Source organism: Haemaphysalis longicornis, unplaced genomic scaffold (genome assembly GCF_048455015.1).
Source record: "Haemaphysalis longicornis isolate Haplotype H1 unplaced genomic scaffold, Haemaphysalis longicornis Haplotype H1 scaffold_10, whole genome shotgun sequence".
NCBI lineage: Eukaryota > Metazoa > Arthropoda > Arachnida > Ixodida > Ixodidae > Haemaphysalis > Haemaphysalis longicornis.
Window position 1 is genome coordinate 143,072,981 of NW_027526204.1, and position 17,786 is coordinate 143,090,766.

Sequence of the window (17,786 nt, forward strand, 5' to 3'; positions counted from 1 at the left end):
GCACTGTCCCGGCTTCTGTCGGTTTTATTGTTTTTCTGAGCGGTAATCGACAACCACATTTGAGGCAATTCAAGACGGAGTGGGAACTTGTTCTTTTCAATGCGTAACATTCTGTGCAACACACTGCCCCAACCCAAAATAGTAACGATTCGCATTTGCACAAAAATGCATAATTGTCGGAGTTAGCACATTTAATTGTTTTAATAGCGTAAATGAAAACAATTTGTCAAAGAGAATTTTTAAACCTAGAATACAAAATAAAAAAATAATAAAAAACATAAAAATGGCGAAAGGAGAAGTGCGCATATTATCCGTTTAATCTGTGTGTCCGCAATCCGTAAGCTATATTTCCCCAGACGAAAACACAGGAGCGCTTCAGCCAGTGCGAAGATTTTAGCACATAACACTTTTGTAAGGAGTAAATTAGAGTACGTAGCTGCAATATGGGAAGGACGTATGAAAACAGATAAAATGCAACTAGAACAAGTCAATCGTAAAGCCGTCAGATTGACATTTGGGAAGTATACCGACGGGAAAGGTAATGCATGCCAGTCGTATTCACCCATTAGAAACTCGCAGAAAAGTAAGTCGCATTGACTTCTTATATAGCTGCCCCTTAGGAGAAACTAGATTGAAGCTACCCGACTATGTCAACCCTCCCGCGACGGGGAGGACTGGTCACAGACACCAACATTAATTGGCTCCAATCTTCACAAAACAAGTCTCTATAAGTACAGTTTCTTCATTTAAAGAATCCAAGATTCCAATTCGCTTCCTGCGCAATTATTTTTGTGCTGCGATTTAGTGGCTGAATTAGAACAGATTTCTCTTATTAAATTTTGGGAACAAGAATGCACCTGTTCTTACCACTTTCTTTTAATTTAAGGTTATCTACATTACTGACCCTACCATTTCTGAGCAAAATAAATGTTATTATACTGTCAGGGTAAATGTCAATAATGCAAATATAACTTCACCCTCACTCTTCGGATTCAGGTATATACTATTTTAGTTAGCCTATATTAAATTACCCGTCTCAATAGGGTGCAAAGTGTTTACTTGGTTAACAAAAAAATTATTGAGAGCTTCTTCCAACTCATTGCCATTCAGAAGCACCTACAGCAGGCTCGTGATAAATCAAGCTCCGGGGAACCCCATGATTTTGTTTGAATTATCCGAAGTTATAATTACCAGAAATTCTTTAAATATGACTCGGGGCAACATGCCAACTTACGTTGTAAAGAAACATTCACACAACATTCACCCACGATACTGAAGTGCAATTTGCACTTGAAACTAAAAAAAAAATCATGAATGACGACTGCTTTGTCTTTGCATGAAAGTGGAAAACCCACAGAGATTTAGATGCCAGCATCTTGCTTTTTTGTTTCTTCCTTCATTCCCACGTGGTTGTTGGCGCACGTGGTTCCCCTTTCATGTGTAGTATTCGCACGTAATCGGGTTTACTTGTGACTGTTACTGATACAATGGTGCAAATGTGCAGCTACAACCGGCAAATTCAGCCGATTTTCAGCCGAAAAACAGAAGAACGATTTCATAATTCTTTTATTTTTTTCTACGCTATATCTGCCCTTGTTTTGCGTATCGGTTACGTATGCGTAACCGGTTATGTTAGTTGTGCGTAAGCAAGACGGGCGGCTTAATAAATTAAAGAGGAGGCTTGGGATAGTATGCAACCGGAGGCCCGCAAACCCCGGCTTAAGGCAGTTTAACTATCCCCCAAACGTTTCCTTGCATTCTTACCAATGAAATACCAGTGTCTAGCAATGGCGCTAATCTAGGAAAGAACAGAATGTAAGCAGGACAAGCAGAACAGCCAGTAACAGGAAAGGACATCTCTGATGCGAGAAACCTGAACAGTTCTCTGTGGTAGCTCGATATGATTACGTAGAAGCCGAGAGCAATTTTTGCGTTACGAGCTCCTAAACTTTAGTTCTAGAGAACTCCCCCCCCCCCTCCATTTACTGTCGTCTGTGAGAGGTATACAAGAGGGCCTCACTGGTTTTGAGAGTACATCATCGTTATATCAGCGCCATTGCATTTGAACTCACTTAAAGGAGCCATGAAGACAAAATACAAGTTGAGTTTATTAGAAAGGCTGCTTAGTACCGATAACAATGATACTAATATCATCGCAATCTTCGAACAAGTAACGGAGATATTAAAGAAAACGTGGGAAGCAGTCGCGACCCCCTAGCCAATTTCCCGCAACTTTTCTATGACGTCACGGAACCTTGTTTGAGCGCTTGGCGGCCGCCTAACTGAGCTGTCGCGACGACACATGACTGGACGTCTGTAATGGGGCCTCTAGTTCCATTTGACCGCATCACTTTAATGCTAACGTGCAGTTAACGCACTGAAAATAAGGTTTTATTGTTGGCCCGTATGACGTCATTCTTGCTCATAACACGTCACTGTGGCGCAAAATTTGAAAGTCTTTAAATACTTCTTGCTTTTTTTTTCGTTAAAAAACATCTTTGGCGGCTGTAATGGAGCTGAGTGAGATACTGAATCCTGGTTCTTTAAAATTAAACCAAGTTGTATTTTCTCTTCATGGCTCCTTTAAGGACTGTTATAGATACCTGTATAGCATTTTGAGGGAATAAATTCTGTGTATAAATCTGCTCGGCGTTTCTCAGTCTGTAATTTAAACTGATGTTAGGTGCATTACCTTTGTACCAGGATGCATGCGAAACTCAAATTAATGCAGTTGTGCCGTTCATGCCGCAGGAAAGGCAGTGTGTTCTGCAATAAAAGAGTCAAAGTACCAACTTACACGGCGTAATCTTACGAGGCTACCATCTTGAAGGTCCACGTGTAGTTGCTTAAAGTTGTTCTGAGAGCAGGCCCCGATGACGCCTGATAGTAGAACCATACAAAATATAGCCGAATTAGTATACATCATGAAAATGGTGCTGTAGCTTTCAACCACAATGTAATTTCAGCAGCTGTATCGAACGCTCTCGGTACATACACCACCGTATTTGGTTTCGTGTTGCGAGCATTTATATGCGATTTATTTTTTTACACGTTTCGAATGGATCATGGGATGTCCGGACTAAATTTTACACATGCAAAAAAAAAAAAGACACAATCGCGCTCCATTTTGACGTTTCCTGTTTTGTCAGTGATTGATTTGTGGAGTTTGCAATTCTGGCAAACATGAACAAAAACAATAAAGCTTCCTGTGAAGACCGGAAGCTTTGCTTCAATTTTACCGGTTTTCACGAAACGTATTAGTGTGTGAAAATAAATACCACATGTTTGAGCGTGGGCGGATAGTAGTTAGCAGAGCGGCCTTGTTGCTAACTGCGACGCACTGAAGCTATAAAGAAAAATACATTAAAAAATCTACAAAAATGATGCAAGTGCACTGTGTTTGTGGTTAAGTGTATTATTCGAGGGTACTTTTTGAATCATTTAAGAATAAAAAAGCGCATGCTATTTTTATGGGCCGCCAGAACGACGTTATCTTAGTTAACTGCCACGCCAACAACACAAATCATTGCGCTTTCCAAAGCATGCTGAAGTCCCACCATGATAATACCAAGACCTTGTTCTCAAATGCTAGTCAAAACAAAAAAGTTATGTTTTCCTTTATCGCAAGAACATTGCAGTTCCTTTATTGAAGAATTGCCAATAATGAAATGTTGGAAGAAACTCCCAAAACACAGAAAACACTTCGACGACCGGTGTGCAACCACTGAGAAGGAGAGAGGAGGGGGGGGGGGGGGGGGCGGTGGGTGCAAACAGCTCTTCGACCGTGATCGGACTTGTTAATATTGATGAAGAACTGCTATTTTAGGGGGCCGTATTTGTTTAAAATATTGACAATTTTTTCAATTACAGCAGTGGTGGGGCATGCCCATTAGTGCAATTCGGCATTGCTGCCCGAAGGCTTCTCAGGTGTTTCTCCGTCGACGGAATTGTAATGCTAACACCTATTCGAAGATGCAGAAAAACGCTAACTTAAATTGTAATTTGAATGATTGCTAAGTTTATTTTTGTATGTTAAGCTCGCCTTGGCGGACACCGGAAAGCTGTGCGGTGTCACTCTTTTAGCATGGTTTCTTTTGCAGACTAATTATGTTAACTGAGCTAAGAAAATTTATTTGTGCGCTCAACTACGGGAAACACAGGCAGGCAGTGACCCCCCCGCCAGCCCCTTAAAAATTACGCAGTTTTAGCTATTTAGAACATGCCTAACAGGTGCACGTAGTCTATTTACACTTGTCGAAAGATGTAATCTATAACATTAACAACAAAGAGAAAGTGCGAGGGCATCTAAAGACTTCTTGAGAGTTTTGAATGCGAAATCATCAGTGTTCAGTATAAAACCTGATACGCTTTGCTTTTTCCTAGCGTTGTCGAAAGGCTTTGCAATCAGTCTGCTTGACACGCATTGCCTTGCAATGCGTGTCGTCCCTATACCCGTAGCCGCAGCTTCTGAAAATACGGAAAACGCATTAATACGAGATCACGTCGTTGGAGCATTGAAACATAGTCATCACATTATGTTTAAATAATGCGGAGTGGGAGGCTAACACGCACAATGTTACAATGCGGCTAGTGCACAACATACGCTTTACGGAAGAATTTATATGGCGCACGTCGTAGTAGCTTTAACATAGAAAGGAAAGCCCTACGGAATAAAACCAGAGGCGATGCGATATGAGAGAAAAGCAAGAAACCTTTCACAAACGCTTGCCAAAACGATGCTACGCCACCTTTGCAGTTTGCGAAATGCCTAGCTTTTTTACACAAAAAATGAAGCATGGCACCGTCTAAGCTTTTCGTAGTTTATTCCGTCTTTAGGTCGCTGCGCACAAATATAATATTTTTGAACGAATCAGCCGAAAAAAAGTAACAGGCCCATGTTATTAAGCTGACATTTGAAAGGACTCAAAGTAAGTAGTTAACAATCTTCACGCTGGCAGCTAGGCTAACGCAAAGTTCATGTAAAGGCTATGACCATGTAATGTATTACTTGGAATTCACAGCAGGTATAGTATATTCGAAAAAAAGTATAACATTCTCAAACTAAATTGGTCGTCATCACAGACAGCAAAACTGCAATTCGCAATCTACGAAAAATCGTATGTGTGTACCCCCACATGCGCTACACACTCGCCATCATAACACGTAACCACCCCGAGCTTCATACTACTGTGGTCTGGGTCACTGGACACGCAGGTGCATAGGGGAACGAGAACGCCCGCGCTTTAGCCAGAACTGCTCTTTATAATTTGGGCGCCCCAATACCCTGGCTTCGCTTATATGACCCAAAAGAGCACCGCCGATAAATGCATCACACTCATAGAAAGTACTTACAGGACGTCAGAGATCAGGGAGCCACCCTCCCCCACCCCAGGTAAATCGCCCGCTCTGACGCTGTGCTCATTTTTGACGAGCACAAACCGGCCCGCTACAAACACAACACATACAACACTACATTGACGGGCTTCCAGGCCCGCCAAACTGCTGAAACTGTGGCCAGTACCCCCAAAACACACCCTCTGGACATGCCCAAACATACAAACCGCCCTGAGAAATTCCGTGCCGCGTGCCGCCAATTCCTGCAACAAAGCGCCCTACTTGCCGTGAGGCGGGATTCATAACTCCTAAGGAGCTTGAAGCGCTCCATTGGACCACGCTTGTGAACCACATTAAAACACGCCATGGCTATAGACGAGTTCCTGTGAGCCAACCAAGAAGTCAAGCAGTCCTTTGGACACAGGCATCAAAATAAAGTTTCTCTCTCTGTCAGCACGGGGCACCTTGAGTAATCTGGCTGGCGATGAGAGGCGACACCGCGTACCCCGAGCCCCATGCGTAAGCTGTTATCTACCGTGGTTGATTGATTTATTGATTTATCAGGAGGTTTAACTGGCCGACGCAACGCAGGCGATGAGGAGCGCCGTAGTGGAGGGCTCCGGATTAATTTTGAACACCTGGGGATCTTTCACCTGCGCCGAAATCTCAAACACACGGGCGTTTTCGCCTCCATCAGAAAAGCGGCCGCCGCGGTCGGGAATCCAACCCGCGTCCTCGAGCAGAGTAGCACAATTCCTCAGCCACTGAATCACAGTGGCGCGTGTTACCTACCATGGCAAGAAGTTTGAAGGTTAAGGGATTGTGGGACGCAACTACTACGTATGGTGGGCCCCGCGCGTGGTCATGACAGTGCAGTGAGCTCGCTACGAACACCTATAGGGACGTCAGCCGCTTATGTGTCATGCGCTCTGTGCGCTTTTGTGTGATAAACAGCGAGCGGACACGATCGTGTGTGTGGTGCGCATCAAGCCTGAAACATGCGCACAACTATATTCCGTACAGTATACAGACTGCTTTCACCTGTGCGGTAGGGGGGGGGAGGGGGGGGAGGAGGGAACGGCTTGGCGGTAGCGCAGGGACACGATGGGAGCAGCAAGGAGCAGAAAACCGGAACGACAACCCTCTCCCATCTAGTACTAACCGGCACATGTGGTAGGCGTGCACGGTGTGGCTTGGTGCAAATAGTCGGATGCTGTTGGGAGTGTCGAGCGAAGTGCCGTATTATTTTCGGCACGATCGGTGCAGATCGTTATTCAGTGTCGCGTTGTCCCGGTGACCTTTATGTGCTTAAAGCTGCTGTTTCTACGCATGTTATTTCTGTTTCGTTGTCACGGAGTAAACTGGTGATTTCTATTTCTTGCTTGTCGGCGTCACTTCGTTGGGCGGGGTCAGGATTGTGAACCCCCGTTCCTGCTTTTTGCATATGCCGCATGAAAAATTCCGGTTCCCCCTCCGAAACCTGATCGGTCCCTGAAAAGGGTTCGCACCGAAATGTCCTTTCCACCGCTTTGTATACTGCCACCAGTACTAAGCCTGACAATTACTCTCGCTTTCTTGTGATCGACTCGGTTGACTCGGCAAGACCTCTCGCTTCGCAGTCTGTATTCCTGAATTCAAAGTTTCTCTATGGGGTCCTGGGTGACTCATATAAAACTAGAAAATGAAAGAAGCTCACCCTAACGCGTAAGACTTGCCAGTAACGCAGCTGTACGCAACCTTCGCGGCCATCACCACGGTTTAAGTTTACAATTTCAGCCGATGTGCTTCTTCTCTGCTGCGACAACCTTTACTCCGTTATTGTTGCTATAAGTGTGAGCTTCCTATACTTTTTGGAATGTGATAATCAGTGGATATCACCTTGGAGGGGCGTACGCTATGACGTGTCTTTCTCGTCTCAGGCAAGTGTTGCCACGATTACGGCGAAGGCTGGAGTCTTTCTCGTTCCGAGTAACTGCTGCCACAATTACGGCGACCACTGGAGGTTTTATGCCAATATTGGCTACTCTCCTTAAGTGGGTATGCTTGGCTTTAGAAACGTGCGCCGATGGCGCTGTGCGGTCGCCACGAGGTAGGCAGGCACGAGCGCTTGTCATTTTTTAAATTCTTTTTAACTGCCGGGCGGTCGCCCCCAGGGACACGCTCACGTGCGTTCGGCATGTTCATGGTATATTTTGCGGCGGAGACGAAAAATAATCATAATCTACAAAATACCCTACTTTTAACAGCTTCCCTGTTGAAAGCTCAGGACCGGAGGAATCCTTGTCGAAGTGAACAGTAATGAGCAAGCCGCGGACCTCCCGAAACAAACCCGCTTGGTCAATCTGGATATCAAGGTCACATCTCACCAGAGGTGGAAAGCTCCCAGGGGGTGGTCTCTGTACAATATCTGATGACCGACACTGACGCCGACCTACTGAAGGCCTGAAGGAACAAGGGCATTACGGCTGTGAGACGCATCATCATCCGCCGAGGCGATAAGAACATCCCGGCAAAGCATCTCGTCTTGACCTTCAATCGCTCTGCACAACATGAATCTATTAATGCAGCTTTTATTAGATGTCACGTCCAACCGCACATACCTCACCCGCGCAGTTTCTCCAAATGCCAGCGCTTCGGGCATGGTCCGGATTCCTGTCGCGGCAGATAAACCTGCGCGAAACGTGCTGCAAATGATTAACCAACCAAAAACTGTGATTCCCAGGGCTTCACCTGCCCTAACTGTCCGGAGCTACACCCGGCATACTCCCGGACTTGCGAAAAGAGGCGCGGCAGAGGTGTGGCTGTCTCCCCGTGGGGAGGTACACCAACGCAGCTTGCCGGAGGTCTGAATGGCGTTCGGTTTCAGCAGGGACACGGACACAGTACCGTGATGCAGACTTCCCGCCCCCCGGTAGGCTGCCTTTGGCAACCGAAGCCGTCTCCACACCACTTGACCGACCGGCAGTGGCTGAGGTGGAAACCCACACGGACGGGAGCAGAGTCGCTCCTTGATTTTCGCCTCACAAACCTCGAACGCACCTCAGGGCTAGGAGGAAATGGACAATGAGGGAACCCCAGCGACTCGCATCCTCACCCAACCACCTGTCCGGCCCGTAGCGCCCCTGACGCTCTCGGCGGGATTGGCTGAAACGAAGAGCACGTGAAAGGGTGCTACGTCCAGGACCAGAACGCCCGGTTCGCCGGGCACACCCACAATATCTGACGGTGAGATGGACGTTGGACCGCACCTGCCGTCATGGCAGCGCAAGGAACGCGCTTTGGTGCACAAACCCACAGAGAACCTCAATAGCCTCCTAGAATAACAGCCCCGAAAGATAACACATGAGCAGACACAAACACGCCCCAGTCATTCTTAAATGTAAATAATGGGAACAGAAAATATCACTCAATGGAACTGTGGACGCCTCGTTAGAAATAGTAACGATATGTACGAGATACTGCATGCTAATCAGCCAAGTGTCATGTGTCTCCAAGAAACGCCTCTTAACAATAAACAGATGAACTTTCTTAACAGTTATATGGTATATAGAAGGGACAGGGATGCCTGCACACACTCTTCTGGTGTGGCCATGGGGCCCCTAAAATCCTTGGCATGTCAAAGTATAATCCTAAACAATGTCCTTTAAGCCGCTTTGATTTGTACAATAGTTTTTAACAGGTTAATAACAGTATGAACTCTTTACACTCCTCCTGAGTTTCATTTCTCCAGCTTTAAGTTCCAGGGGCTCGTGGATCAGCTGTCAGAACCCTTCATTCTGATAGCTGACCTGAATGCATATAATTCTCTTTGACGCTCTTCTAGCACAGATGCCCAAGGTCACCTTATACAAAAATTCCTTACATCTTCGGGAACAAGCTTATTCAACCAAAAACAGCCAACATACAATAACCAACGACACAACACTTATTCACACCTTGACTTGGCCATTGGGTCTGCAGTTCTTCTTCCATCTGTTAAGTTGAGTGTTGCCTAGGACCCATATGGCAGTCACCACTTTCTAACTACACTAACATATATAGGTAAAGGCCCTAACACTTCACCTTCCAATAGCAAGTTTAGCAAGAGCAAACTACTTACATTCACAGAGATATCGAAGCTTCACCACACGTCCATAACACACCTACTCGTTGAGAAAGCAACCAAACTCGCCACGGCACACATCCTCGACGCCATTAAAAAGTATATTCCTCAGCCCTCTGTTGCCCCGCGAAACCCAGCGAGGCCTTGGTGGAATGATGAGCGGGAGGCTCAGAAAAAGGCGGGGGGTATTTTAAGTCGGTACCCCAAGTCGGTTAACCTCATATCTTTCAAACGGGAAAAAGCACTTGGGTAGCGTGTGCGCCATGAGGCAAAAGGAGAGAGTTGGCGTGCTTTCCTTTAATTTATTAACTCATACACAGGCACACACATGGTGTGGACACCTATACGTGAACTCAAGGGGCAACAGACCCACAGCCTGCGCCTGGTTAGTAGAACAGGGGACACACTGGAAGACCAGGCTAACACATGTACAACACTTCCAACATGTAAGATGTGTCCACTGCAGACACACTTTCATGCGTGCAACACAAAATGTCTTGCAAAAAGAGTCCCTCAGAGACAACAATAAGTCTCACATTTCTTACGACTCCTCGTTTTTTGTTTCTGAGCTAAAGGCCGCTCTGAACACAAGTAACCCTTCAGCTCAAGGCACAGACAAGATAACATACACCGTGATACAGTACCCAAATGCAGACACATTTGAGACAATCCTACACCGATAAAATGGGCACTTCCAAAAAAAAATAGCGCCAATCCACCATGTGGATGTGGTTGGAAAGCAAAGCTGTAAACAGGACTTGCGACGTCACTAAAATTCAGTCACGTCGCTCTACAAATAGCAAAACCAGAGGGAAGTGAAATGAACTTACCAACACCCTCTATTAATTCAGAGATATTCTTGGTAAGGTTAAGTAATGCATGAAGCATGACCGGTGGTTGGCTGAGTTGTACTGGTGTAGCACATGGGTGGAAAATTTTTTTTAAATTAAAGCTCAAACACGGTGTTCGATGATCTCACTTATCCGTCTCTGCCGTCGCGGACGGAGTCGACGAGATCGGCGTCAGAGACGGCGGAGGAGGGAGAGAAGGAAGAGGAAAAGCTTCTATTCAGATTTCTTAACGGCCAAGAGTGCAGCCCAGGGGAGTGGATCTTTCTTCACTGTAGCCCATATTCAGTCCGCGCCGCCTGTGCTCAGTCCACCAGCTGAAGCTGGGTAGACAGAGAGGGGCTAGACAGCAGCATCTCCCATTGCTCTTGTTCGGTAGTTGACGGATAGAGAGGAGGGTACTCAGGGCTAAAGTTGCACACCCCGATTATGTGGCAGAGTGTTCCTACTTCTGTGCAAATTTACACTCAGCGTCGTAGTGATTCGGGTGCATTAGATGTAGACGCGTCGGGTGTGGGAAGAAGCCAGGTTGTATGAGCAGTAGGATAGTTTGTTGTTCTATGGAAAGGTCAGGGTAAGGCGAACGTAGGGTCTGTATTAGAACGCGATAATGCTGGGTTATGTCTCTGGACGAGACAAGCGGGTGACGGTCCTCGTGCCGCTCCATAGCATGGGGGGTAAAAGTGCAGGCTTGGTGGGCGTATTCGTTGCCCTCCATGGAAGCGTGAGTGGGTGTCCAGATGAGCTGAATGGAACCATTTGGGGAGTGGATTTTTAGTACACGCTGTGCAGGTCGGAACAACAATCCCGACTACTACTTCCGCTAGGCTTTGTGGGAATCGTTGACTATATTACGAACCCCTGGTCGAGTGAGAGACAAGGCGATGGCTGCCTCTCCTGCTGCCATCATGTCTTCGGTCTTGAGTGAGGCACAAGCAAGGAGGTTGGTTCTGGAGGTAGCGACGATGATGGCGTACTGCTGCTCTCGACGTTGGGAGGCGTCTGTGTAGATAACTGCATGATCCCCAACAACGGTGGTGTTGAGCGCTTAAGCCCGTGCTTGTAAGCGACCCTCGTCGTGTGAGGGGTACATATTTCTAAGCAAAGTGAGCATCTTTAGTTCTTGCTGCCAAAAGTCCAGTCGTACATTAAGCGGAGTGACATTCTGTGCTTCCCAGCCAATAAGATGAAGGATGCAGTGACTCGCCGCTGTTCTGCTCATTCGGAGTTTCTGGAAAGAAATATGGCCTCTATCAGCTCTTGCACCGTGTTGTAGAGCCCCATGCTAAGCATACTCTCTGTGGGCACACTCATGGGAAGACCAATGACTTGCTCAACCACCTTTCTAATCATTATATAAAGCATCTTTATGTCCTCCTAGCCGAGAAGAAGAAAGGGGGTTGACGTATGTGATTTTCGAGACGACAAAAGCTTGAACTAATCGAAAGGTATCGGATTCATTTAGGCCTTGCTTCTTGGTGTCAACTCGCCTTATCATGCGTATGATTTTGTTGATGCTGGGTTTGGGGCACTGCAAGGATACGTCACTGTTTGTGTTGGCCTGAATATGTAGGCCCAGGATCTTGATGCTGGGGCTTAGACTTATGACGTGGCTATCAAGGAGTATTTGAGTGTGTTCTTTGACGTGTCGTTTGGCGTTATGGCGGACGACAAGGAGCTGAGATTTTTTACGTGAACAGTGGAAGCCACAGGCTTTAGCACATTTGCGTACTATAAGTGAGATGCCATGGGTTGGTGTGAGCTTCCTTTACCGCTATAGCCTGGTATTCAGCGAGAATGCAGGAGTAAAACCCGTAGCTGTGCTTGGTGAGGGCACCACTTGTCTTCCCCGTCTCCGCGTGGGCTCGTAGCAAAATCGGTAAGACAACGGGCTCTGTCTTTGTTACTCTACTAGTTCCAGGTTCGATTCTTGAGGGTGCCAGTGAATTCTTTAATTTGTTCTCAGGCGTTTTCTGTTGAATACAACGGTCGCAAAGAACCCTTGGGGGTAGAGGTAAAAAGCTGGGCTGTAACAAATAAATAAAATATGGCTTTCGGGGCGCATGCCAAGGTCTTGGCGGGAGACCATAGTAATGGCTTTTCGGGAGGAGGGGAAGGATTCTTCCTCTCCCGCCATGTATTGGTGCATCGCTCTAACAAGTTGCCTGCGCAAGCTCATCGAGTTGATGATAAACAGGAGACTCGTGTACTTTTTATTGTACAATGGTCTTCTCGACAGCTGCCAGGCAGGCTTCAGCACGGGGAGATCCACAAATGACCACCTGGTTGCTCTAGAATCCTACATTCATGATGCGCACGTACATAAGCAGTATTGCACGACGTAATTTTTTGATATCGAAAGGGAATTGATTGATTTGATTGATTGAGGGGTTTAACGCGCCGACGCAACGCAGGCGATGAGGCACGCCGTAGTGGAGGGCTCCGGATTAATTTTGACCACCTGGGGATCTTTATCGTGCACCGAAATATCGTACACACAGGCGTTTTTGCTTTTCGCCTCCATCAGAAAAGCGGCCGCCGCGGCCGGGAATCGAACGCGCGACCTCGTGCTCACAAGCGCAGTGCCTTAGCCACTGAGCCACCGCGGCGTGTTATCGAAAGGGAAACAATACTGCATGGCGCTATGGCGTTCACGGGGACGCAAAGTCAATCGGTCTATCAGGTCATATGCTGAACATTTTTGCCAGTTATATGTACGAGCGAATATTTCGCCTTTAAACTTGTTGCTCAGCGAGTTGGTTCATATTTCAATGAAAATAATACGCGGCGTTAAACAGACGTGGACGAAGACAAGATACGGATGACACAATGGCGCATCCAGCAGGTGTGAAAATTTAACTAAGTTTAAAATTCAGAAATTGAATCGAGTTATCTTGACGAACCTGAAAGGTAGTCCGCCAGATTCAACCAAAAAGGTGTTCGTCCCATTTGCCAGAGCTATATCAAGGCTGCATCAATTAAATTTAAAAGCCCATGGTATTCATCCACATATCTAAAGATCCCTACTACGTTAAAGTGGCCGATTTCTGCACTAATGCCCCTGTCAATGAATGCAAGATATGCATCTGCACAAAACTGGTGGTACAGATGAACCAATGAGAACGCCGTCTTTCTGGACGCAAAAGATTCCGTTAAAACAAATCACGGTGGACTGGAGGTAAGCTTTTGAAATCGGTAAGAAATGCTTTGAACTCATGCCAGCATTGTTCTGAAACTCTACTTCACCCGACGTTTCAATGGTTTTCCGCGCAGCTCTAAACAGGCTTTGCTGGGGTACAGAATGAAATTAATCCTTTACATCAATCGAAAAGGCAACTGTGGCACACGCCAACTCGCCTTCCGCGAGAGCTTGCCCAGTTCGGTTGGGCTGCGCACCAAGAAAGGGTCCTTCAGGGCAAGCTTGCTGAGGTTGTGCTGCAGAAAAGTGCTTACTTTATTATGCCATGAGCTTCTCTTATATCCAATTCATCTTAGTAGGCACTCTGGCTCATGTGTGTGACCCTTAAAAGAAGAGATGTTAATCAATCCTCGAGTGACATGGGTTCTCTCTTTAGCTTTGCGGAGAAAGAGCAGTCGCCCCCCTTCGCTTCCCCACCAGCTTCTATAGACAGTGGCAAATGAGAGGACAGTGAAATGACATTATCTTATCACTCTAGGAATGGGAACATCTATCTCTCTCTCTCCTTTTCTCTACGGGAAAGTTATATGCCAGAGTGTGAAGTCAGGCGATGTCTGAGGCAGGGCGATTATGTTTCATGCAAGGGATAAGGACCGTAATTATCATTTCGGTGAAGAGCGGGCGGCTTTCTCTCTCGCGTGAGAAGCTGGCTGAGGGAAGGTGTGTGGGCTCGTTCATATGTGTATGAATGCACTTATCAGCTGTAGCCATATCCTATGTTTTTGTATATCCCTTCAAAAGAGGAATAAACCTATAATTTATGTTGTACTTTGTCTTAAAATTGCTACACAAATTCTGAATTATCTTGCCTAAGCAGACTTTCCCGCTGTCCTGCGGTGCAGCAAACTCACTGAAACTTTGCTTAATAACTATACAGACGTCCATCTGGGGGAAGACATTTTTTGGGGCCAATGTAAGCGGCGTCATGTCAAAGTACGAAGGCACCATGTATCTTTGTGAAACCCTGTACATCGAGTCTCTTTAGGTTGGGCTTCACTGTTGTACACAAATTCATTGCTAGCGCCGGCTGTGACACGTTTCGTCTACGTTTTACAGCAAAGCTTTACTAATCTCTTCAAGTGGTTTCGCCGTAGCGGTAAATTTGAGTTTCATTTCACCGAAGCTATGCAGTACCCTTGGCAACGCATCACGTGAATCGTCGGGCCCAGCACCGCCACCGCCGCCGCTAGGTTGGCGCATGCGATCTCCGTAACTGGATCGCCGCTGACTACGTGACGCGCGCCCAATGAAGAGGAACGCCGCGTTTACCATGGATGAGAGCGAGTTTGGGAGGTCGTCTGTGAGCGTGGTGCTTTAAACCGTCGCTGGCAAGCGGCATCTGACCACCCCACGGATATCGCCCGGCGAGCTGCTTTACTGAAGGGGAACCGAAATGACAAGCGGGCGAAGCTAGCGCCGGAAACTAGGAACAGCGAGCCGTTTGGCTCGCAAAAGCCAGAAGTGGGACCAGAATCATAGACACAGGCTGGCTTTGGACAAATGGTAACTATTTACAGCGAAATCACAACTTAAGCAAGGGCAATGAAGACTTAACAAGGCATATTAACTTAACAAGCACTTAACTAGCACTTAACAACTTAACAGGGACTTTGCATATCCTGGGTTAGCTGAGCTAAGCCGCAACCATTTGTTTTTAATTTTCGTTTCTACCTTTTTGATTCTTAAGGGACAAAATATTTACGTTTGCACTATTATAAAAATTGCATGTGTTAACAGGACCATTTGCGCATGTTTTTGCAGATACCAGTCGTCGCGCTAAGGCATGACCAAATCTATTCTTATCGAGTGCTTCAGGTCATACGCTCTTAATTTTGAAGCGGAGCTTTCTTTGGCTGTTCAGCCACGTTCGGAAGGGGCTTCTGCTGCTGATGCCGCGGACGGCTTATGGCATCGTGCGCCGCTGGGTTTTCTCGTACTCCCGACAATGCTGGCTAGCCTCCGCTTCGGGGCCCAGTACGGACCCACGGTTGTGGGGCGGGGTGGGTGAGGGGGGATGTTGTGGCGAAGTTACGCGGGATTACGCTTGCCTCGTCAGACCATGCCCGATGGGTCGACTCGGGCAGGACTTGCGGAGGGGGTAACTTGGTGAAGTCCTAGTTCGTGGGTGTATGTCGTCCTCCTCGTTTGGAGCTGGTGGCGTTGTCGCCCTGGAGATTGAAACTTCGAACGTTCCTCCTTACATTTCGCATTTTTCGACGCACTCGTCACCACGGTTCATCTTTCTTAATAATCTTCAATTACGCCAAGCAAAGCCGCACGCTAGTTTTCAACAAAGGTAGGCCCCGCTGAAAGCATCGCGTTTCGTCGATCCCCACCTCTACGTGGCATCCGACATTTTTTTGTATTTTTTACTTCTTCTTTGGCGGTTCTCACAAAATCAATTATTTACATTTGGCCTAATATATCTCTCACAAGTGTTAAATTAACCAATTACCCATTTATTGTGCGTCTATAAGACACAACCGTAAAAGTTGATTGTTTTTTTTTCTGGTTGGGAACCCACCAGATTGGGTTTAGTAAGATAGTAGAGCCCAGTTCTTTCAATTAAAAAAAAGCCGCAATTTTGTTTCCATGGGCTTTTAAAATCTTCGTGTTCAATGGCGCAACGAACGAGCGAAACGCGGGTCTGAAATTATTAAGATAAAGTGAAGCAATGTATAAGACAAGTTATTAGAAATTCTACGAGTTTCAGATGCGACAGTACTTGCATATGTCGTATGAAGTTCTGCCGGAATAATACAAAAGTTACAACCGGAGGTTTTTTTTATTATTAGAGTATTTAGCAATCACGCGCATACAGAGGCTTGTACGCTTGTCCCAAGTTTTTATGTTCCAGAGAGGTGAGTTTGACGCAGGCGGCTTTCAAAAGTTTTCTTTTGGGCGGCAGATGTTCTGAAATTATATTCGTAAGATCTACTCGATCTTTTCCACTTGCGTATGCTCACGGAAACAACTGCGTGTTGCACAGCTGACACAGCGTAGCGAAGCTGTCGGTCATTCAAACAACAGATGATCCGTTATACTGAACAGTACTGACAGATCGTGTATCGGCCCTCCAATGGTCACAGGCGTGAGCGCGGGGGTGAGTGGAGGACGGAGGGAGAGGGAATTCATTTCGTCAGTGCAAATGTGCCACACAACGGAAATCGGAGTGTTACCGCAGACTCCTCCTCACAATGCCGGATGGTCGTGCGGGAATTTTTTTTTTCTCCTAGGCCGGTGTTTGAAAACTAGATTCTACGCAGCAGCATAGGCCACAAGCAGCGAAGAGCGTTCTCTAGGTTCAGTACGGCGGTCTTCTTGTGCGGATTCCAGCCCACGCGACTTTTTTTTTTACTGCACCAAACTAATCACACACTGAAGTGACGGGTGCGATTCCTGAGCAAGTAGATTTCTGTGGCCGAGTGGCATGTTCACGGTGAGGAAAGACAGGGAGAAAATAAAAGGAATGATTGTGGTGATAATTATGTCTGGAGGTACTTTTGGACTGGAATGACGCTATTGTAAAGGAGATAGCCGAGACCTGGGTAGACAGTTGAGAAGGGGCTTATTGATGGTCGGGGCGTACACACGCAAGGGCCGAGCACAGGGTTAACCGAGCCCACGCGTTAACCGTCCTTCTGGTTCTTTTTCTTCTGACACCGATGCACTGCAAAACCGCATGGGCGGAAAGCGCTGCGTTCTGTCTATTTGTTCCGAGGAGGGCTGGGCGTCCGCTTTAAAATTTAACCTAATTAATTGATCGATTAATCGGTTGCGTTCGTTTAGGAAAAAAACTGGCCAGAAATATTAGCTTAATGATATTCAAAGCAATATAATAGAACATAAGATCAGTATGCCCGTTGGGCTGTTCAGACATTTAATCTGGAGGTAAGCAGGTCATCATCACGGTGCACATGCAGGCGAGACGCTTATCTACGCGTTCGTCAATCACACTTTTCTAGAATCAGCAACATCGGCATTCGCCGTAATGGCAGAGGGCACCGATGAATCAGGGTTTATTTACCACGCAGGGGGGAGAGAACGAGGGGCCGCCTCGTTCTCTTTATTAGAGACGGGGAAATTTTAGAGACGGGGATGATTCTCAAGGCTGGATTAACCGAGAGCCATGTTTTGTTCTTGGCTTTGTTTGTTTTGGTTGTTTTTCTTATTCAATAAATTTGTTAGTTTGTTAATATTGTTGTGTGATAATTTTGGTTTGTTATCATTTTCCTTATTTTTTGAGCGCTCCCCCCCACCCCCCCCACCCCCCCGACGCAAAATTCTTCGTACGCACTGTTAC